We start from the raw sequence: 23,473 nt of genomic DNA, 5'->3' as shown, positions 1-23,473 counted from the left end.
GGCAGTGTTTGGGTTAGCAGGGCTGTCTTCCTTAGATCTTCTATTTTGTCAAGATTTGGGTTACAGTCTTAGTATGGTATAAACCTTGGTAATAAATACCGACAAGTTGGTTTAGAAAGACACGTAAGCAAACACTATAACATATTTATTAGAAAACGTTTCGGTCCTGGGACCTTGATCACTTCTAACATACAGAGGTAGAAAGACATTACATATATATACAGTGGACCCCCGGTTAACGATATTTTTTCACTCCAGAAGTATGTTCAGGTGCCAGTACTGACCGAATTTGTTCCCATAAGAAATATTGTGAAGTAGATTAGTCCATTTCAGACCCCCAAACATACACGTACAAACGCACTTACATAAATACACTTACATAATTGGTCACATTCGGAGGTAATCGTTATGCGGGGGTCCACTGTATAGGCGGAGAGCGAGGTGTGACGCACGTGACCTGAGGGTGAAAATCATAAGAAACATAAGCAATGGGGAGGAACACCTGAGGAAGGTCCTGATTGGCCCATGCGAGGCAGGTCATCCCATCAAACAAGCCTTCCTACCTATGATGAGGACGGGTAGGATGGATGGAAATCATGTACTTGACACCTGAGTTCAGGGCAGTGCTTGCTTAGCATCATGTATGCCAATGTTTTGAGTTTTGTACTCAGTGTTGGAGCCAGTAAGTGTCAGTACAAATAGTGAGCGGCTAGACAGAGGTAGGGCAAATCTGAGGCGCCTGGAGGTTTCATCAAACAAAGCTTGTACCGCCATTTCCAGTTCATCAAATGCCCGTGGAGTCGCCAGGTGGAGAGACACATGCGTACCCTTACATCGTCTCTTGCTAGAGGCATTTCGATGCTTCATTCTAGGCGGACTCGCAAGATCTCTGTTCAGTCTCCGCCTACCATATTTCTTTCAGGGACAGAACCACAGGGGATTAGGGGAGGTAGACACCTGCTGGTAGAAGTTAGAGGTGTGGGGCTTGCGTTTACCGTAGTGAGGTGCTTTGATGAATGATGTGTTTATGGATGGAAACGCGATGCACATTATACAAGTGCCCTCTGCAGTATTACTAGCAAAACATCGCCACATGGGAGTTACTATGAACCTGCTTTGAGGGCCTGTTCCATGGGCGGGGTTTGGTTGAGAGGCAGCCTTGTACGCCAGGTCTGCAATCTTCGGATCAAAGAGATGGCGGAACTGAAGAGCGTGTAGCAGCTTAGTTGGTTACGTAAGCGGGAATGAGGGTGCTGAATTTCTCTGTCTCCAGGTTTTCCATGAAGAGGTTGGCAAGCACAGCACTGAGCGGGCTGCCCATTGCCATCCCAAAGCATTGTTTGTAACAGTTGTCCTGATACTTGAAGAAGTTGAAATTAACACAAAGTTCCACTAGATTGATGAAATCTAGAAGAGGTAAAGGGAGGTCGTGGTTTTCAGTGAGCCTCTGTCTCAGAATGTTGATTGCAGCGTCAGTAGGAACGTTGGTAAAGAGGGCTGTGACCTCTTTACCAAAAACAAAAGCATGGCTTCCTTCAATGTCACAGCCCTCTTTACCAACGTTCCTACTGACGCTGCAATCAACATTCTGAGACAGAGGCTCACTGAAAACCACGACCTCCCTTTACCTCTTTTAGATTTCATCAATCTAGTGGAACTTTGTGTTAATTTCAACTTCTTCAAGTATCAGGACAACTGTTACAAACAATGCTTTGGGATGGCAATGGGCAGCCTGCTCAGTGCTGTGCTTGCCAACCTCTATATGGAAAACCTGGAGACAGAGAAATTCAGCACCCTCATTCCCAACACCATTACCTGGCTAAGATACGTTGATGATATATTGGTTTTCTATCTGAGACATCTCAATATCCAGGCCCTTCTCAACAAGATCAATGCAGTTGAACCATCAATAAAGTTTACACTTGAACTCGAAAATGATGGCAAACTTCCTTTCCTCGACGTTCTACTGTGCAGATCTCCCGACAGTGACAAACTTCTCTTCAAAGTGTATAGAAAACCTACCAACAAGGACGATCTTATACACTTTTATTCACACCAAGACACCCGCACTAAGAGAGGAGTCCTCATTGGCTTCTTCTTGAGAGCTCTTCGCATCTCCAGGCCTTGTTTTCTAGAAGAAGAATGCACTTACATAACACAAACCTTTACACGTCTTCAGTTCCCATCTTTCTTCATCCGAGATTGCAGACTCAAGGCACAAGCTATCCTCAACAAACCGCCCATGGAACAGCCCCCTAAACAGTTCATAGTACTCCCATGTGGCGATGTTGCCACGAATACTCGCAGGGCACTTGCTATGAGTAACATCAACTTTTCCACCATAAACACATCATTTATCAAAGACCTCACTACGAAACGCAGCCCCACACCTCTAACTTCTACAGCAGGCGTCTACACTATCCCCTGTGGGTTCTGTCCCAAGAAATATGTAGGCGAGACAGGCAGAGATCTTGCAGTCCGCCTGAATGAGCATCGAAATGCCTCTAACAGAGACGATGTAAGGTACGCATGTGTCCTCCACAGAGACTCCACAGGGCATTTGATGAACTGGAATGAGGCACAACTCGTTCTCACCGAACCAGACCTCAGATGCCGATGGTGCCTAGAAGCCTCACTAATCGCCGTCACCGACACTATAGAACGCAACACTGGAAACTACAAAATTTCAAAAACATTGGCATACATGATACTTAAGCAGCACGAACCCAACAACACAGGAGTCACATGATTTCATCGTCTACCCGTCCTCATCATAGGTAGAGGTTGTTTTGATAAGAACTTTCCTCGCATGGGCCAGTAGGCCTTCCACAGTGTTCCTCCATTCTTATGTTCTTATGACATTCCTCAGGTCACGTGCGTCACACCTCACTCTCCGCCTATATATATGTGTAATGTCTTTCTACCTCTGTATGTTAGAAGTGATCAAGGTCCCAGGACCGAAACATTTTCTAATAAATATGTTATAGTGTTTGCTTACGTGTCTTTCTAAACCAACAGTCTTAGTATTCTTGGGTCATTTTGTGGCCTATGTGGGTTCATGTAGTTGTACCTTCAATTAGGCCATCACAAGCTTTGATGAGCGATGGTTTCTTGAAGATAAGAGCTGCTAGGATGCCGCTGCTGCCACTGCCTCTGCCGACAAATTCATAATACGCATAATGGATAGCCCTGCCTAACACATAAGTAAAAAATGAAACCAGGACCTATTGTGCCACCACCAGGTTTCCTTCCAGTAAACAGTGTTTGGAATTGCCAGGAAGATGACTTCTTGATATCAGATTTATCATAATTTCATGGTATTAGTAGTGGAATTCAGCAAAAAATAAAATCTAGTTAGATTTAACATAGGATAAACCAATACAGGTTTCTCTTGTTTTGTATGGATTTGTTATGTGTGATTTTGCTTATATGTAGTGACCTTACTTCTACCAGGAATTTGGTATATGCAGTTAAAATGCTTTTGTGGAATTGGAGTGGGTGGTTGCTGTGCATTTTCACTTATATGATATTCCAAGCACAGCACCACTTGACTTACACGACTATCTTTTTAAATGTAACTCTGAATTAATTTATATGATCTTTCATAAGAAACACTTTAATATAAACAGAGTTTATTATAGTAACTGTATGCAAGGGTTCTAAAGGAATGTAAAGAGGAGCTTAGCACACCTTTGGCTAATCTTTTCAACATATCACTACAAACTGGCATGGTGCCAGATAAGTGGAAAATGGCAAATGTGATACCTATTTTCAAAACAGGTGACAGGTCCTTAGCTTCGAACTATAGACCAATAAGCCTAACCTCCATAGTGGGAAAATTTATGGAATCAATAATTGCCGAGGCAGTTCGCAGCCACCTTGAAAAGCATAAATTAATCAACGAATCTCAGCATGGTTTTACAAAGGGGCGTTCCTGCCTTACGAATTTATTAACTTTTTTCACTAAGGTATTTGAGGAGGTAGATCATGGTAATGAATATGATATTGTGTATATGGACTTCAGTAAGGCTTTTGACAGGGTCCCACATCAGAGACTATTGAGGAAAATTAAAGCTCATGGAATAGGAGGAGAAATTTTTTCCTGGATAGAGGCATGGTTGACAAATAGGCAGCAGAGAGTTTGCATAAATGGGGAGAAATCAGAGTGGGGAAGCGTCACCAGCGGTGTTCCACAGGGGTCAGTGTTGGGCCCCCTGCTGTTCACAATCTACATAAATGACATAGATGAGGGCATAAAGAGCGACATCGGCAAGTTTGCCGATGACACCAAAATAGGCCGTCGAATTCATTCTGACGAGGACATTCGAGCACTCCAGGAAGATTTGAATAGACTGATGCAGTGGTCGGAGAAGTGGCAGATGCAGTTTAATATAGACAAATGCAAAGTTCTAAATGTTGGACAGGACAATAACCATGCCACATATAAACTAAATAATGTAGATCTTAATATTACGGATTGCGAAAAAGATTTAGGAGTTCTGGTTAGCAGTACAGTGGACCCCCGCATAGCGAACTTAATCCGTGCAAGAGGGCTGGCCGTTATGCGAAATGTTCGCTATGCGAATTAATTTTCCCCATAAGAAATAATGGAAATAAAATTAATCCGTGCAAGACACCCAAAAGTATGAAAAAAAATTTTTTTTACCACAAAAAAATGTTAATTTTAGTACACACAAACTGAAAAAGGCATGCACAATTACATGACACTTACTTTTATTGAAGATCTGGTGATGATTGATGGGATGGGAGGAGGGGAGAGCATTATCTTCTTACTGTTTAGAAGGGGAATCCCCTTCCATTAGGACTTGAGGTAGCAAGTCCTTTTCTGGGGTTACTTCCCTTCTTCTTTTAATGCCACTAGGACCAGCTTCAGAGTCACTGGACTTCTTTCGCACAACATATCTGTCCATAGTGGCCTGTACCTCTCGTTCCTTTATGATTTGTCTAAAGTGGTTCACAACAGTGTCATTGTAACAGTCACCAGCACGGCTTGCAATAGCTGTGTGAGGGTGATTTTCATCAAAAAAGGTTTGCACTTCAAGCCATTTTGCACACATTTCCTTAATCTTTGAAGTAGGCAATTCCTTCAATTTCTCTCTCCCCTCCTTTGAACCAGTTTCCCCAGGTCTGGCCTCTTGCTCTTGAAGTTGATCTATCAGCTCATCAGTGGTTAGTTCTTCATTGTCCTCCTCCACCAACTCTTCCACATCCTCCCCACTAACCTCCAACCCCAAGGACTTCCCCAATTCCACAATTGATTCCTCAACTGGTATACTACTCCTCTCAGGGTTAGCCTCAAACCCTTCAAAATCCCTTTTGTCTACACATTCTGGCCACAGTTTCTTCCAAGCAGAGTTCAAGGTTCTCTTAGTCACTCCCTCCCAAGCCTTACCTATAAGGTTTACACAATTGAGGATATTAAAGTGATCCTTCCAAAACTCTTTTAGAGTCAATCGAGTGTCTGTGGTCACTTCAAAGCACTTTTGAAACAGAGCTTTTGTGTACAGTTTCTTGAAGTTGGAAATGACCTGCTGGTCCATGGGCTGCAGGAGAGGAGTGGTATTAGGAGGCAAAAACTTCACCTTAATGAAGCTCATGTCCCCATAAAGTCGCTCTGCCACGTCTGTAGGATGACCAGGGGCATTGTCTAACACCAGGAGGCACTTAAGGTCTAATTTCTTTTCAGTTAGGTAATCTTTCACATTGGGGGCAAATGCATGGTGTAACCAGTTATAGAAAAATTCCCTAGTGACCCATGCCTTACTGTTTGCCCTCCACAGCACACACAAATTATCCTTGAGGACATTCTTTTGCCTGAACGCTCTGGGAGTTTCAGAGTGATACACTAATAAAGGCTTAACTTTGCAATCACCACTAGCATTGGCACACATCAACAAAGTAAGCCTGTCTTTCATAGGCTTATGTCCTGGGAGTGCCTTTTCCTCCTGAGTAATGTAGGTCCTGCTTGGCATTTTCTTCCAGAACAGGCCTGTTTCATCACAATTAAACACTTGTTCAGGTTCCAGTCCTTCAGTTTCTATGTACTCCTTGAATTCATGCACATATTTTTCAGCCGCTTTGTGGTCCGAACTGGCAGCCTCACCATGCCGTATCACACTATGGATGCCACTACGCTTCTTAAATCTCTCAAACCAACCTTTGCTGGCCTTAAATTCACTCACATCATCACTAGTTGCAGGCATTTTTTTAATTAAATCGTCATGCAACTTCCTAGCCTTTTCACATATGATCGCTTGAGAGACGCTATCTCCTGCTAGCTGTTTTTCATTTATCCACACCAATAAGAGTCTCTCAACATCTTCCATCACTTGCGATCTTTGTTTCGAAAACACAGTTAAACCTTTGGCAACAACAGCTTCCTTGATTGCCGTTTTCTTGCCCACAATAGAAGCGATGGTTGATTTTGGTTTCTTGTACAACCTGACCAGGTCGGTGATACGTACTCCACTTTCATACTTATCAATGATCTCTTTCTTCATTTCAATGGGTATTCTTACCCTTTGAGGTGTAGGGTTGGCACTAGAAGCTTTCTTGGGGCCCATGGTCACTTATTTTCCACAAACAGCACCGAAAACACTGTAATAATACGAAATATTCCGAGTGTATGCTTGAATGTTACCGCGGAGGCTGGCTGGTAAACAATGGGACGGGCGGCACATGTGAGGCTGGCTGAGGGCGCACATTGGACGCGTCTCGGACGAAGGTCGCTGAGCGGGTTTTTGTCCACTATGCGGGGCAAAATTTTAGCGAACAAAGCGTTCACTATGCGGATTGTTCGCTATGCAAGGCGTTCGCTATGCGGGGGTCCACTGTAATCTGAAACCAAGACAACAGTGCATAAGTGTTCGCAATAAAGCTAATAGAATCCTTGGCTTCATATCAAGAAGCATAAATAATAGGAGTCCTCAGGTTGTTCTTCAACTCTATACATCCTTGGTTAGGCCTCATTTAGATTATGCTGCACAGTTTTGGTCACCGTATTACAGAATGGATATAAATTCTCTGGAAAATGTACAAAGGAGGATGACAAAGTTGATCCCATGTATCAGAAACCTTCCCTATGAGGATAGACTAAGGGCCCTGAAACTGCACTCTCTAGAAAGACGTAGAATTAGGGGGGATATGATTGAGGTGTATAAATGGAAGACAGGAATAAATAAAGGGGATGTAAATAGTGTGCTGAAAATATCTAGCCTAGACAGGACTCGCAGCAATGGTTTTAAGTTGGAAAAATTCAGATTCAGGAAGGATATAGGAAAGTACTGGTTTGGTAATAGAGTTGTGGATGAGTGGAACAAACTCCCAAGTACCGTTATAGAGGCCAGAACGCTGTGTAGCTTTAAAAATAGGTTGGATAAATACATGAGTAGATGTGGGTGGGTGTGAGTGTATAGACCTGATAGCTTGTGCTACCAGGTCGGTTGCCGTGTTCCTCCCTTAAGTCAATGTGACCTGACCTGACTAGGTTGGGTGCATTGGCTTAAGCCGGTAGGAGACTTGGACCTGCCTCGCATGGGCCAGTAGGCCTTCTGCAGTGTTCCTTCGTTCTTATGTTCTTATGTTATTGCACAATATAAAAGTCAACTAAAATGCCGGCAACAATGGGCTAGTAACCCCTTTTCTTGTAATAATTACTAAAAAGAATAAGAAGAAGAAAATTGTCAAAGTGGGAAGTCTGAATGTGTGTGGATGTTGTGTGAATGATAAGAAAGAGATGATTGGGGATGTTATGAATGAGAAGAAGCTGGATCTCTTGGCTTTAAGTGAAACAAAGCTGAAGGGGGTGGGTGAGTTTCAGTGGAGAGGAATAAATGGGATTAGGTCAGAGGTTTCAAATAGAGTTAGAGCTAAAGAAGGAGTAGCAATAATGTTGAAGGATAAGCTATGGCAGGAAAAGAGGGACTATAAATGTATTAATTCAAGGATTGTGTGGAATAAAATAAAGGTTGGATGTGAGAAGTAGGTTATAGTAAGCATATATGCACCTGGGGAAGAGAGAAGTATAGAGGAGAGAGAGAGAGATTGGGAAATGTTGAGTGAATGCATGGGGAGTTTTGAACCAAGTGTGAGAGTACTTGTGGTTGGGGATTTTAATGCTAAAGTGGGTAAAAATGTTGTGGAGGGAGTAGTAGGTAAATTTGGGGTGCCAGGGGTAAATGAAAATGGAGAGCCTTTAATTGAGCTATGTGTAGAAAGAGGTTTGGTAATAAGTAATACATATTTTACGAAAAAGAGGATAAATAAATATACAAGGTATGATATAGCACGGAATGAAAGTAGTTTGTTAGATTATGTATTGGTGGATAAAAGGTTGATTGGTAGGCTCCAGGATGTACACGTTTATAGAGGGGCAACTGATATATCAGATCATTATCTAGTTGTAGCTACAGTTAGAGTAAGAGGTAGATGGGATAAGAGGAAAATGGCAACAACAAGTAAGAGGGAGATGAAAGTGTATAAACTAAGGGAGGAGGAAGTTCGGGTGAAATATAAGCAATTATTGGCAGAAAGGTGGGCTGGTGCAAGTATGAGTAGTAGGGGGGGTTGAAGAGGGTTGGAATAGTTTTAAAAATGCAGTATTAGAATGTGGGGCAGAAGTTTGTGGTTGTAGGAGGGTGGGTGCAGGAGGAAAGAGGAGTGATTGGTTGAGTGATAAAGTAAAGGGTGTGATAAAAGAGAAAAAGGTAGCTTATGAGAGGTATTTACAAAGCAGAAGTGTTATAAGAAGAGTAGAGTATATGGATAGTAAAAGAAAGGTGAAGAGAGTGGTGAGAGAGTACAAAAGGAGAGCAGATGATAGAGTGGGAGAGGCACTGTCAAGAAATTTTAATGAATTTTAAGTGTCACAAGTGCTATCACCAATCATTGCAACACTCTTTAACAAATCCATTGAATCCTCCACCTTCCCTACAGTACTCAAAATAGCAAGGGTCACCCCGATCCACAAAGGAGGAGACCAAACAGAGTTGAATAACTATAGGCCAATATCCAACTTACACCCTCTCTCAAAAATCTTCGAAAAATTAATTCATAAACGAATCTACTCCTACCTTATCTCCCAAAACATACTCAACCCCTGCCAATTTGGATTCAGGCCTAATAAAATGCGGGGGTCCACTGTACTAATGATGCTATTATACACATGCTAGAACATATATACACTGCAATAGAGAAAAAAGAAGTCCCACTGGGGATCTTCATTGACTTAGGTAAAGCTTTTGATACAGTTGACCATGGCTTGCTCCAAGTAAAATTGTCACACTATGGTATAAGAGGGCACTCCCTCAACTACCTCAAGTCATACCTCAGCAACAGACGCCAGTATGTGTACGCAAATGGGGCAAACTCTTCTGCACAACCAATTACAGTTGGTGTCCCACAGGGAAGTGTCCTTGGCCCTCTTCTCTTTGTCCTATACATAAATGACCTACCAAATGCTTCGCAATTACTCAAACCCACACTATTTGCAGATGACACTACATACGTCTTCTCCCACCCGAGCCCAGTCACGCTAGCCAATACTGTAAATACCGAATTACAGAAAATATCTACCTGGATGAGGACTAACAAACTTACACTAAACATTGACAAAACCTACTTCATTCAGTTTGGTAACAGAGCTACAGATGTCCCTCTTAACATAATGATAAACGGATCACCTATCACAAAGCTAACAGAGGGAAAATTCTTAGGAATCCACCTTGATAATAGACTCAAATTTCATACACATATACAACAAATTTCTAAGAAAATTTCCAAGACTGTAGGCATACTATTGAAGATACGGTACTATGCTCCACAGTCAGCCCTCCTGGCCCTATATCACTCTCTTATTTACCCCTATCTCACCTATGGAATTTGTGCATGGGGCTCAACAACAATTAACCATCTCAGACCACTAATTACCCAACAAAAGGCTGCAGTTAGAATGATAACAAATTCTCGCTACAGGCAGCACACTCCACCAATATTCAATACACTAAACCTACTCACCATACCAAACATCCATACTTATTACTGCACCTATTACATACATAGAACACTTAACTCTGATATTAACCCTCCCCTCAAACATCTCCTTGCCAACCTCAACAGAACACATGACCATAACACAAGGCACAGATCACTCTTTGATGTTCCTCGTGTCCATCTCACACTATGCAAAAACTCAATGCACATAAAAGGCCCTAAAATCTGGAATTCATTACCTGTAAATATAAAAGAAACACTACCTGTTTATAAATTCAAGTCTCTTCTCAAAGATCACTTACTCACCCAAAACCAAATAAATACTGAATAACTGAACCTTATAAATTGTATATCTTAAATGTTTCTCACAATTATATCACATAAATGTTAAACCTAAAACCCAATCTAACTTTATTATTTTTTAAATACACTACCTAACAGAATACTCCATACGACTGAATGTACAACAATGCATGCAACCATATGACCTGTCTTTGTAATACTCACTTGTGCTTTATAGTAATCTGTTTACATTAATGTTTTATCACTGATTTCATCATTGCTTAGTTAATCTTAAGTTAATTTTAAGCCAGCCCGTAATGCTATGCATAGTATAAGTGGCTTTGGCATGCTGCTCTTATCTGTATTTTTTTGTACCTCTGTATGTGTGCTCAAATTGTTAATAAATAAATAAATAAAAAATAAAATAAATAAATAAAATAAGAAAAATTTTTGGAGTGAGTTAAACAAGTTAAGAAAGCCTAGGGAAAGTATGGATTTGTCAGTTAAAAACAGAGTAGGGGAGTTAGTAGATGGGGAGATGGAGGTGTTGGGTAGATGGCGAGAATATTTTGAGGAACTTTTAAATGTCGACGAAGAAAGGAGGCGGTAATTTCATGCACTGGCCAGGGAGGTATACCATCTTTTAGGAGTGAAGAAGAGCAGGATGTGAGTGGGGGAGGTGCATGAGGCATTACGTAGAATGAAAGGGGGTAAAGCAGCTGGAACTGACGGGATCATGACAGAAATGTTAAAAGCAGGGGGGGGACATAGTGTTCGAGTGGTTGGTATTTTTGTTTAATAAATGTATGAAAGAAGGGAAGGCACCTAGGGATTGGTGGAGAGCATGTATAGTCCCTTTATATAAAGGGTAGGGGGACAAAAGAGATTGTAAAAATTATAGAGGAATAAGTTTACTGAGTATACCAGGAAAAGTGTACGGTAGGGTTATTATTGAAAGAATTAGAGGTAAGACAGAATGTAGAATTGCGGATGAGCAAGGAGGTTTTAGAGTGGGTAGGGGATGTGTAGATCAGGTGTTTACATTGAAGCATTTGTAGATGAATGGTTCAGAGAACCGACATGTTGATAAACTAGACACATGTGCAACTCTTGGGTATCTTTATTGAGGAAATGTTTCGCCACACAGTGGCTTCATCAGTCCATACAAAGGAGAATCTTGAAGAACAGGAGGAGAATGAGGTAATCAGTCCCTCAACCTTGAGTCGATGTGGTCAGTCCATCAATCTTGAAAAGAATACGGCATACATGCGGGGAAGGAGCTTATAAACCGTTGGTAGGAGAGGTGCAGCAGTCATAGGTGGTGCAGCAGTCATAGATACCCAAGAGTTGCACATGTGTCTAATTTATCAACATGTCGGTTCTCTGAACCATTCATCTACAAACCTGTCAGACACTGCAACTTCTTGGGATCTTAATACTTGGGAATTCTTCGCTTGCCTAATTCTTGGGCACGACCTACTTCCACATTGAACAAATGTGACACCACCTATGACTGCTGCACCTCTCCTGCCAACGGTTTATAAGCTCCTTCTCTGCACGTATGCCGTATTCTATTCAAGCTCCTTCTCTGCACGTATGCCGTATTCTATTCAAGATTGATAGACTGACCACATCGACTCAAGGTTGAGGGACTGATTACCTCATTCTCCTCCTGTTCTTCAAGATTCTCCTTTGTATGGACTGATGAAGCCACTGTGTGGCGAAACATTTCCTCAATAAAGATACCCAAGAGTTGCACATATGTCTAATTTATCAACATTGAAGCATATATGTGAACAGTATTTAGATAAAGGTAGGGAAGTTTTTATTGCATTTATGGATTTAGAAAAGACATATGATAGAGTGGATAGGAGAGCAATGTGGCAGATGTTGCAAGTATATGGAATAGGTGGTAAGTTACTAAATGCTGTAAAGAGTTTTTATGAGGATAGTGAGGCTCAGGTTAGGGTGTGTAGAAGAGAGGGAGACTATTTATTTTTTTTTTATTATCACACCGGCCGATTCCCACCAAGGCAGGGTGGCCCGAAAAAGAAAAACTTTCACCATCATTCACTCCATCACTGTCTTGCCAGAAGGGTGCTTTACACTACAGTTTTTAAACTGCAACATTAACACCCCTCCTTCAGAGTGCAGGCACTGTACTTCCCATCTCCAGGTCAAGTCCGGCCTGCCGGTTTCCCTGAATCCCTTCATAAATGTTACTTTGCTCAACTCCAACAGCACGTCAAGTATTAAAAACCATTTGTCTCCATTCACTCCTATCAAACACGCTCACGCATGCCTGCTGGAAGTCCAAGCCCCTCGAGGCCGACCCCTACCCCGCCTTCCTTCCACTACAGACTGATACACTCTTGAAGTCATTCTGTTTCGCTCCATTCTCTCTACATGTCCGAACCACCTCAACAACCCTTCCTCAGCCCTCTGGACAACAGTTTTGGTAATCCCGCACCTCCTCCTAACTTCCAAACTACGAATTCTCTGCATTATATTCACACCACACATTGCCCTCAGACATGACATCTCCACTGCCTCCAGCCTTCTCCTCGCTGATTCATCACCCACGCTTACCCATATAAGAGCGTTGGTACTCTCATACATTCCCCTCTTTGCCTCCAAGGTTCTTTGTCTCCACAGACTCCAGTGCACCACTCACTCTTTTTCCCTCATCAATTCTATGATTCACCTCATCTTTCATAGACCCATCCGCTGACACGTCCACTCCCAAATATCTGAATACGTTCACCTCCTCCATACTCTCTCCCTCCAATCTGATATTCAATCTTTCATCACCTAATCTTTTTGTTATCCTCATAACCTTACTCTTTCCTGTATTCACCTTTAATTTTCTTCTTTTGCACACCCTACCAAATTCATCCACCAATCTCTGCAACTTCTCTTCAGAATCTCCCAAGAGCACAGTGTCATCAGCAAAGAGCAGCTGGACAACTCCCACTTTGTGTGTGATTCTTTATCTTTTAACTCCACGCCTCTTGCCAAGACCCTCGCATTTACTTCTCTTACAACCCCATCTATAAATATATTAAACAACCACGGTGACATCACAATCCTTGTCTAAGGCCTACTTTTACTGGGAAAAAATTTCCCTCTTTCCTACATACTCTAAAGCCTCACTATCCTCGTAAAAAACTGCTTTCAGCTTGCAACATCTGCCACATTGCCCCCCTATCCACCCTGTCATACGCCTTTTCCAAATCCATAAATGCCACAAAGACCTCTTTAGCCTTATCTAAATACTGTTCACTTATATGTGTAAACACCTGGTCCACACACCCCCTACCTTTCTAAAGCCTCCTTGTTCATCTGCTATCCTATTCTCCGTCTTACTCTTAATTCTTTCAATTATAACTCTACCATACACTTTACCAGGTACACTCAACAGACTTATCCCCCTATAATTTTTGCACTCTCTTTTAGGAACTATGCATGCTCTCTGCCAATCCCTAGGTACCTTACCCTCTTCCATACATTTATTAAATAATTGCACCAACCACTCCAGGGAGACTACTTACCGGTAAAAGTAGGTCTTAGACAGGGTTGTGTAATGTCACCATGGTTGTTTAATATATTTATAGATGGGGATGTAAAAGAAGTAAATGCTAGGGTGTTCAGGAGAGGGGCGGGATTAAATTATGGGGAATTAATTACAAAATGGGAAGTGACACAGTTACTTTTTGCTGATGTTACTGTGCTTATGGGAGATTCTAAAGAAAAATTGCAAAGGTTAGTGGACGAATTTGGGAGTGTGTGTAAAGGTAGAAAGTTGAAAGTGGATATATGGGGCTGTGGGCCATCAACTGCAACAGGCTTGCTGCCCAGGCAAGCTTGGTACCAGATGAGCATGGTCCACAGCCGGGCTCCAGGAGTAGAAAAACTCTTGGAACTCGTCAAAGCTGAAGACTTCACTTTTCAATGTCTCCAGTGCCCTGATGCTCTGAAAGTCCCACAGTCATTGCAGACTATGGCATTTTGTCTAAAACTATATTAATTCTTTTCACCTTTATCTCCTAACTTAATCATCCCCTCTTCTTTTGCATGCAGTGATGAATGTCCTACACTAATTTAACACATTGTGACCCAGATGTGTTGATAGTCAGGGAAGTTAGGTTCTGCCCTTTTCACACTTGGATGATAATGGTAAAAGAAGTTTGTTTTGCAAGAAGTAGATGGAGATCCCTAAGTGTTTGTGACTGGGAATAACCTTGACTTACTTCCTCACTCATGATACAGTTTATATCTCGAGATCAGTCTTTATTGATAGGTCAAACAAGTGAGAATGGGGTTGGATTTGTGCTGATGTCTATTGAAGACTTATAGTTTGTTAACAGGCAAGTCTCTTTTTGTGTACTACGGTGCTCTATGTAATCCCTACTACTTGTTTCCTGATGCATGCCTTGGTGGGTCCAGGTGTGTCTGCTAAGATTTCCAGTGTTTCGTGGTCCTGGACTAGTATGCTTCTGTTCTCCACACTGTGGTCCAAAACATCCCGGAGTGCTTATCCAGTATACACACTCGGCACAAGGTTTTGATGTTCGGTTGCCACTGTAGAAATGCCAACGTCATGTGCAATAACCAGACAGATGCCAAGGCGAAGGCTATTCGCTTTACAACAGACTTGCCTCAGTCATGTTATTTATTTATTTATTTATTTATTTATTTATTTATTTCCAATTTGAGCACACATACAGAGGTACAAAAAAATACAGATAAGAGCAGCATGCCAAAGCCACTTATACTATGCATAGCATTACGGGCTGGCTTAAAATTAACTTAAGATTAACTAAGCAATGATGAAATCAGTGATAAAACATTAATGTAAACAGATTACTATAAAGCACAAGTGAGTATTACAAAGACAGGTCATATGGTTGCATTCAGTCATATGAAGGATTCTGTTAGGTAGTGTATTTAAAAAATAATAAAGTTAGATTGGGTTTTAGGTTTAACATTTATGTGATATAATTGTGAGAAACATTTAAGATATACAATTTATAAGGTTCAGTTATTCAGTATTTATTTGGTTTTGGGTGAGTAAGTGATCTTTGAGAAGAGACTTGAATTTATAAACAGGTAGTGTTTCTTTTATATTTACAGGTAATGAATTCCAGATTTTAGGGCCTTTTATGTGCATTGAGTTTTTGCATAGTGTGAGATGGACACGAGGAACATCAAAGAGTGATCTGTGCCTTGTGTTATGGTCATGTGTTCTGTTGAGGTTGGCAAGGAGATGTTTGAGGGGAGGGTTAATATCAGAGTTAAGTGTTCTATGTATGTAATAGGTGCAGTAGTAAGTATGGATGTTTTGTATGGTGAGTAGGTTTAGTGTATTGAATATTGGTGGAGTGTGCTGCCTGTAGTGAGAATTTGTTATCATTCTAACTGCAGCCTTTTGTTGGGTAATTAGTGGTCTGAGATGGTTAATTGTTGTTGAGCCCCATGCACAAATTCCATAGGTGAGATAGGGGTAAATAAGAGAGTGATATAGGGCCAGGAGGGCTGACTGTGGAACATAGTACCGTATCTTCAATAGTATGCCTACAGTCTTGGAAATTTTCTTAGAAATTTGTTGTATATGTGTATGAAATTTGAGTCTATTATCAAGGTGGATTCCTAAGAATTTTCCCTCTGTTAGTTTTGTGATAGGTGATCCGTTTATCATTATGTTAAGAGGGACATCTGTAGCTCTGTTACCAAACTGAATGAAGTAGGTTTTGTCAATGTTTAGTGTAAGTTTGTTAGTCCTCATCCAGGTAGATATTTTCTGTAATTCGGTATTTACAGTATTGGCTAGCGTGACTGGGCTCGGGTGAGAGAAGACGTATGTAGTGTCATCTGCAAATAGTGTGGGGTTGAGTTATGGGTCACATACATCAATATGTCGGGAAGTGGGCGGGCTTTTTATACGAGCAATAGGTTATGCTGTACAGACAAAATCATTCATCATCGATATTCTCAATTGCACTGTTGACCTCGCCTCTGGCAGGACACAGTCACTTTGACACACACCTCTGCAGTCTCCCTACGATCCCCGTTGGGAAGGGGAATTTTACCTGTCTCCATGTGACTCACTACTCTTCCATGATGTTTCATCATGTGAAAATCAAGCCCAAAAGTTCTGTGGTAAACGATACCTCTTGCGGCTGCCCTGAAAAGCAGCCTGCAAGTCAAGATCTTGTGCATCCATCACTCAAAGACGCCTTCCTAGTCGTCTGCACTGACCACAAGGAGGCCAAAAAAGTTCTCACTCCTGCTGCAATCAAGACTTGACGAACGTGGTTCTGTCATATGCTACTTTCCTTACATGAAACTACTTGTCAGGATCGTCACTGCTTTGTCCAGCGAAGAACTCAAGTCATCCATTGAGAACCAGAATGCTTGGACTTCGGTGGACACCATCACGAAGATACCCAGTGCCTCTTCCATGCTTAAGATCACCTTTACTGACATCAGTATGGCTGCCTAATGTCTATCAGACTGCCTTGCCATTACGTACTGGAGTTTACCTGGAGAGAGTTCCGGGGGTCAACGCCCCCACGGCCCAGTCTGTGACCAGGCCTCCTGGTGGATCAGAGCCTGATCAACCAGGCTGTTACTGCTGGCTGCACGCAATCCAAATTACGAGCCACAGCCCGGCTGGTCAGGTACCGACTTTAGGTGCTTGTCCAGTGCCTGCTGGGAGGCAGTTGAACAGTCTTGGGCCCCTGACACTTATTGTATTGTCTCTTAACGTGCTAGTGACACCCCTGCTTTTCATTGGGGGGATGTTGCATCATCTGCCAAGTCTTTTGCTTTCGTTGTGAGTGATTTTTGGGTGCAAGTTCGGTACTAGTCCCTCTAGGATTTTCCAGGTGTATATAATCATGTATCTCTCCTGCCTGCGTTCCAGGGAATACAGGTTCAGGAACTTCAAGCGCTCCCAGTAATTGAGGTGTTTTATCTCCGTTGTGTGCGCCGTTAAGGTTGTCTGTACATTTTCTAGGTCAGCAATTTCACCTGTCTTGAAAGGTGCTGTTAGTGTGCAGCAATATTCCAGCCTAGATAGAACAAGCGACCTGAAGAGTGTCATCATGGGCTTGGCATCCCTAGTTTTGAAGGTTCTCATTATCCATCCTGTCATTTTTCTAGCAGATGCAATTGATACAATGTTATGGTCCTTGAAGGTGAGATCCTCCGACGTGATCACTCCCAGGTCTTTGACGTTGGTTTTTCGCTCTATTTTGTGGCCGGAATTTGTTTTGTACTCTGATGAAGTTTTAATTTCCTCATGTTCACCATATTGGAGTAATTGAAATTTATCATCGTTGAACTTCATATTGTTTTCTGCAGCCCATTGAAAGATTTGATTGATGTCCGCCTGGAGCCTTGCAGTGTCTGCAATGGAAGACACTGTCATGCAGATTCGGGTGTCATCTACAAAGGAAGACACGGTGCTGTGGCTGACATCCTTGTCTATGTCAGATATGAGGATGAGAAGCAAGATGGGAGCGAGTACTGTGCCTTGTGGAATAGAGCATTTCACTGTAGCCGCCTCAGACTTGACTCTGTTGACTACTACTCTTTGTGTTTTGTTTGTGAGGAAGTTATAGATCCATCTACCAACTTTTCCTGTTATTCCTTTAGCATGCATTTTGTGCGCTATTATGCCATGGTCACACTTGTTGAAGGCTTTTGCAAAGTCTGTATATATTACATCTGCATTCTTTTTGTCTTCTAGTGCATCAAGGACCTTGTAATAGTGATCCAGTAGTCGAGACAGACAGGAGCGACCTGCTCTAAATCCATGTTGCCCTGGGTTGTGTAATTGATGGGTATCTAGACATGTGGAGAATTGAGACACTTATGCAATGCATGGGAATCTTTATTGAAGAAATGTTTTGCCACACATTGGCTTCATCAGTCCAATACAAAGTAGAAATGGGTAAGGAGAGGAGAAGTTTGAGGTAATCAGTCCCTCAACCTGGAATCGATGTGTTCAGTCCATCACTCTTGTAGGAAATGCAGCATAGGGCCAGAGAGGTGGCTTGTTTACTGCAGTCAGAAGAGGTGAAGCAGGAGGAGGCGGGATCACAGTGGGATCTGCCACTAGTGTAAGTAGGTCGTCGTCCAAAGGTTGGGCAAGCATTGAAGTCTTTGTACCAAGATCCCATGATGGTTTTCTAAACCATTCATCACATCATGGGATCTTGGTACAAAGACTTCAATGCTTGCCCAACTACTCCAGTAGATTCACAGACACTAGAGGAGATATAAAAAAGACCTGGAAAACACTCTCTCGGATTCTAGGGACCCACAAACTGAGAAAAACCAAGAATATTGTCCTAACTAAACCTAATGAAACACCACTACATCCCACTGACACAGCTAACAAGATAAACGACTTCTTCTCAAACATAGGATCTAATCTCGCCAGTAAAATCCCACATACCAATGCCCATGCCGGGGACTACCTAGATGGGAATTTCCCTAATTCCTTCTATCTTGCACCAACTGAGCCCACGGAAGTCATTGAGATCATAAAGTCACTTAAAAATAACTCGGGGAATCTGTCTCATGTCCCACCATTACTGTACAAGCGAGCGGCCCATGTCCTTTCGCATGCTATTTCATTACTTTTTAACAAGTCACTAGAGACTAGCACCTTCCCGAAACTACTCAAGATGGCAAGGGTTACACCAATACATAAAGGTGGTGACCCTACAGACTTAAACAACTATAGGCCAATATCTAACTTACCATTGCTATCCAAAATCTTTGAGAAACTCGTGCACAGGAGACTGTATTCATTTATAACGGCTCAAAACATACTCAACCCCTGCCAGTTTGGATTCAGGAAAAATAAAAGCACTAATGATGCAATCATAAAAATGCTAGATCTGCTTTACACAGCATTGGAAAATAAGGAATATCCACTAGGAATTTTTATTGACCTAAGAAAAGCTTTTGACACAGTAGACCACGACATCCTACTCCATAAACTTGATCACTACGGTATAAGAGGCCATGCGCTTGCTTATTTCAAATCTTACATTACTAATAGGTATCAGTACGTCACCATTAAAGACACAGCATCAGCAACACGGCCACTTGATACTGGAGTTCCGCAGGGAAGTGTCCTTGGTCCCCTGCTCTTCCTCATATACATCAATGACCTTCCAAACGTATCCCAACACCGGAAACCCATTCTCTTTGCTGATGACACGACTTATGTCATCTCTCACCCTAATCTTGCCACCCTCAACACCATTGTGAATGAGGAGCTGATTAAAATATCGACTTGGATGACAGCCAATAAACTTATGCTTAACACTGACAAAACCTACTATATTATGTTTGGTAGCAGAGCAGGAGATGCACAAATTAACATTAAGATTGACAACACTCTAATTACCAGAAATAATGGGGGAAAATTCCTAGGCTTATACCTTGACAACAACCTGAATTTCAGCACCCATATCCAGCATATAGCCAAAAAAGTATCCAAAACGGTTGGGATCCTCTCCAAGATACGATACTGCGTGCCGCAAAATGCCCTTCTCACACTATACCACTCACTTATTTATCCATACCTCACCTATGCCAATAATAACCCAACAAAAAGCTGCAGTAAGAATAATCACTAAATCCCATCCCTGGCAACACACCCCCCCACTCTTCATAGACCTAAACTTACTCCCAGTTCAGTACATCCACACTTACTACTGTGCAATCTACATCTATAGGGCCTTAAACTCTAATATCAACCTTGACCTAAAACGCTTTCTTGATAGTTGTGACAGAACCCACAGGCATAACACCAGACACAAACATCTCTACGACATTCCCCATGTCCGACTAAACCTTTACAAAAATTCAATGTATGTCAAAGACCCTAAAATCTGGAATACCCTACCTGAGAACTCTAGAACTGCAGACACATTCATCACCTTCAAAACTACCATTAGAAAACATCTTATCTCCCTGATACACCCCGTCAACTAACTACACGAATACCACCTGGTGGTTCACACTTACACTCACTCACTCATTTGACCATAAACAGAAATATTAATCTCAGTCTTAAAATAATGAATCCTGTGATACTCCAATACTGAAACTATGTACTGTGCCAAAACAAAAGCATTCACATTGCTAAACTCACAAACTAGTATTTAGTCACTTAGCCATAATACCAAGTTACCTCATAATTTGTAATATTTTACAATTAAGAATAAAACTAAGTATGCCCGAAATGCCTAGCCATGCTAAGCGTTCTAGTGGTACACTCTGTAATCACAATTTTACTACATGTAAACCAAACAATAACCAAATTTCTGTAAACTCAGCATTGTAATCCTTATAGAGAATAAACTTTGAATTTGGACGACCTACTTACACTAGTGGCAGGTCCCACTGTGATCCCGCCTCCTCCTGCTTCACCTCTTCTGACTGCAGTATATAAGCCACCTCTCTGGCCCTATGCTGCATTTCCTACAACAGTGATGGACTGAACACATCGATTCCAGGTTGAGGGACTGATTACCTCAAACTTCTCCTCTCCTTACCCATTTCTACTTTGTATTGGACTGATGAAGCCACTGTGTGGCAAAACGTTTCTTCAATAAAGATTCCCATGTGTTGCATAAGTGTCTCAATTCTTCAACTTATCGGTTTTCTAAACCATTCATCACATCTAGATGGGTGGCGATCTTGCTTCTTAGGACTCTTTCAAAGATTTTTATGATATGGGATGTTAGTGCTATCAGTCTGTAGTTCTTTGCTATTGCTTTACTGCCCCCTTTGTGGAGTGGGGCTATGTCTGTTGTTTTTAGTAACTGTGGGATGACCCCAGTGTCCATGCTCCCTCTCCATTGGCTGTTAAAAGCACGTCATAGGGGCTTCTTGCAGTTCTTGTAGTGCCTTCCCTGTTATCCCTGCCTGGTCCTACAGCTTCTGCACTAATCTCTTGTGTGGAACTGTGCCAAACGCCTTCTTACAGTCCAAGAAACTGCAATCTACCCAATTCTCTTTTTCGTCTTACAACTGTCACCCTGTCATAGAACTCCAGTAGGTTTGTGACACGTGTGTTGTTCTTAAAAGCCATGTACCATATTCTTGAATGTGATAAAGTTTAAAACTAGATGATTATCATGCTTCCAGCTATATTATTTAATTTGTAGTTTTTTCGGTTATTTTATTTTAAACAATATTAAAAGAATGTAGAATATAGCTTTGGCATATCTGTGTCTAGCATTAGGAATAATATTAGGAGAGAAGTAAATAATGAAAATGATCGTTACACAAATGCAGTTAGAAGCCTGAGTAGATCTATAACCCACTATGATAACATGAACATAGATAAGTATGTTTATGAAGCAACTTGCAATGTGAACAGACTGACTGATGTTGCTGTGGCCAGGCTTAGACTTGGTTACAAGTACTTCTGGTAGTTTGGGAGAGACACAGATGATGATCAAACTTAATGCAAATTATTATGTGATCAGGCATATGATCATTGTCTTGAACACTATGTGCTTAATTGTCCAATTATTGAAGAATACAGAGGTAGACAGTATAATAACTTATGTGACATGTCAAGATATTTTATTAATGAAAATGAGATACCAGATATACTAAGAAAATTTCCTAAATTTGCTTGTAACAGATAAGTGAACTGTAGATATGTTGATATAAATCCATATGTATTCCTGTTAACCCTTTTGGGCCTAGTTCCTAGGCCTTTTGTGTATCCATATGCTCTTGCATATGGATATGGGGTTGCACAATAAACTAGCCACTTCGGTGGCAAAATAAAAACAAATCCACAATATTAAAAAATTACTAAAAATTTTCTGAAGCAGCACCTCCACTAATTTTAGCTACGATCCGCCACTTAGAAAGGCTGTCTAAGTTATGCCGTACACCACACCCCAGGATGCGACCCACAACAGTCGACTAAAACCCACCTAATAATAAAGTAAGAATAATAATTTTCGGAAGTCAGCATGTGTAATTTTGTATAAAATAATAATTGTGTATTAAGATGATGCTGATTTGACCCTTGGAGAAATTTTGAAAAACAAAAAAAAGGTGTGTTGTGGGTACGGTAGGAGCTGAGGGAGAAGACACCATATTGAATTCAATTGGTGAGAGCACTTTGTAATTTGTGCCAGAAAGTCTGCGTTTTCCGAGGTTTCATGGGTTACAAGCCTCAAAATACAATTGTGAAATAATGATATACTCCTGCTGATAAACTAAGGACAAGAAATTGGCAGGACATCAAGGAATCTCGTGTATATGGAGGAAAATAAGAGAGCCATCACCACCCAAAGCTAAGTAACAGTCCTTTTAAGTAGAGCTAACTGGCCAGTTAGGTTCTGTATAGTAAGGGAGGTGTAAGTGATCCAGCTGCACTTAGCGACCTCCAGAGAAAATATGGTAAGTGGTATCCCAAAGTTTGTCAATAATTATACCAATTTATGTGTTATAATGTTGGTATGTCATGGAGCCCCCCCCCCCCCTCTCATTACTTTCAGTCACTCCCTAAAACCCATACAGTCCACAACCAATCAAACCAAAATTCCTGGTTTTGTTTAAGTTTAAATGTAATGTACAATATTTTAGGTCCCGGCTGACGCGAGTGAAGATTGAGGTGGTGGGTATCGAAGTAAGTAAGTTTATTCAGGTATACACAAATACAGTTACACAGAATTATCATACATAGCAGCATATGTGTAGAGAACCTAGGATAACCCAAAAAAGTCAGACAGAGTGACTTATTTCCATTGGGGTCCTTTAAAAAATGTGGAACGCTTCACGATTTTGCGTGTCATCCTTGCGCAGGGGCCATGCTAATCTTCTCTGTATCGATGATTTCCTTGTTACCTAAATTGTCTTAAACCCCCACCTACCTCAGAGATGCCACACAAATTGTTAAGTGATAATTACATTAGTTGCATCCTACCCAAATTGCTTGTATGAACGTAATATTGGAGTTCATACAGGCGATTTCGCACAAATATCTTTATTTCTACAAGTACATGTACAATGTATACAGACCTAGCTGACATCAGTAGCGTACTACTACATAGAAATCCGCTTGTTAAGATAAGATAAGATTTCGTTCGGATTTTTAACCCCGGAGGGTTAGCCACCCAGGATAACC

At 41.4% G+C, this 23,473-nt stretch overlaps 1 non-coding gene across 1 annotated transcript; it reads right to left on the bottom strand.

The window, feature by feature from the left end:
• Window positions 1–23,106: 23,106 nt before the first annotated feature.
• Window positions 23,107–23,208, bottom strand: LOC128706283 (U6 spliceosomal RNA). The gene has a single exon (XR_008409841.1). It is a non-coding gene; the product is annotated as a U6 spliceosomal RNA (small nuclear RNA).
• Between the last annotated feature and the right edge of the window lie 265 nt (window positions 23,209–23,473).

This window comes from Cherax quadricarinatus, chromosome 1, assembly GCF_038502225.1.
Source record: "Cherax quadricarinatus isolate ZL_2023a chromosome 1, ASM3850222v1, whole genome shotgun sequence".
NCBI lineage: Eukaryota > Metazoa > Arthropoda > Malacostraca > Decapoda > Parastacidae > Cherax > Cherax quadricarinatus.
The sequence above is the reverse complement of the archived record's forward strand: the minus strand, read 5'-3'. Positions and strand labels throughout refer to the sequence as shown.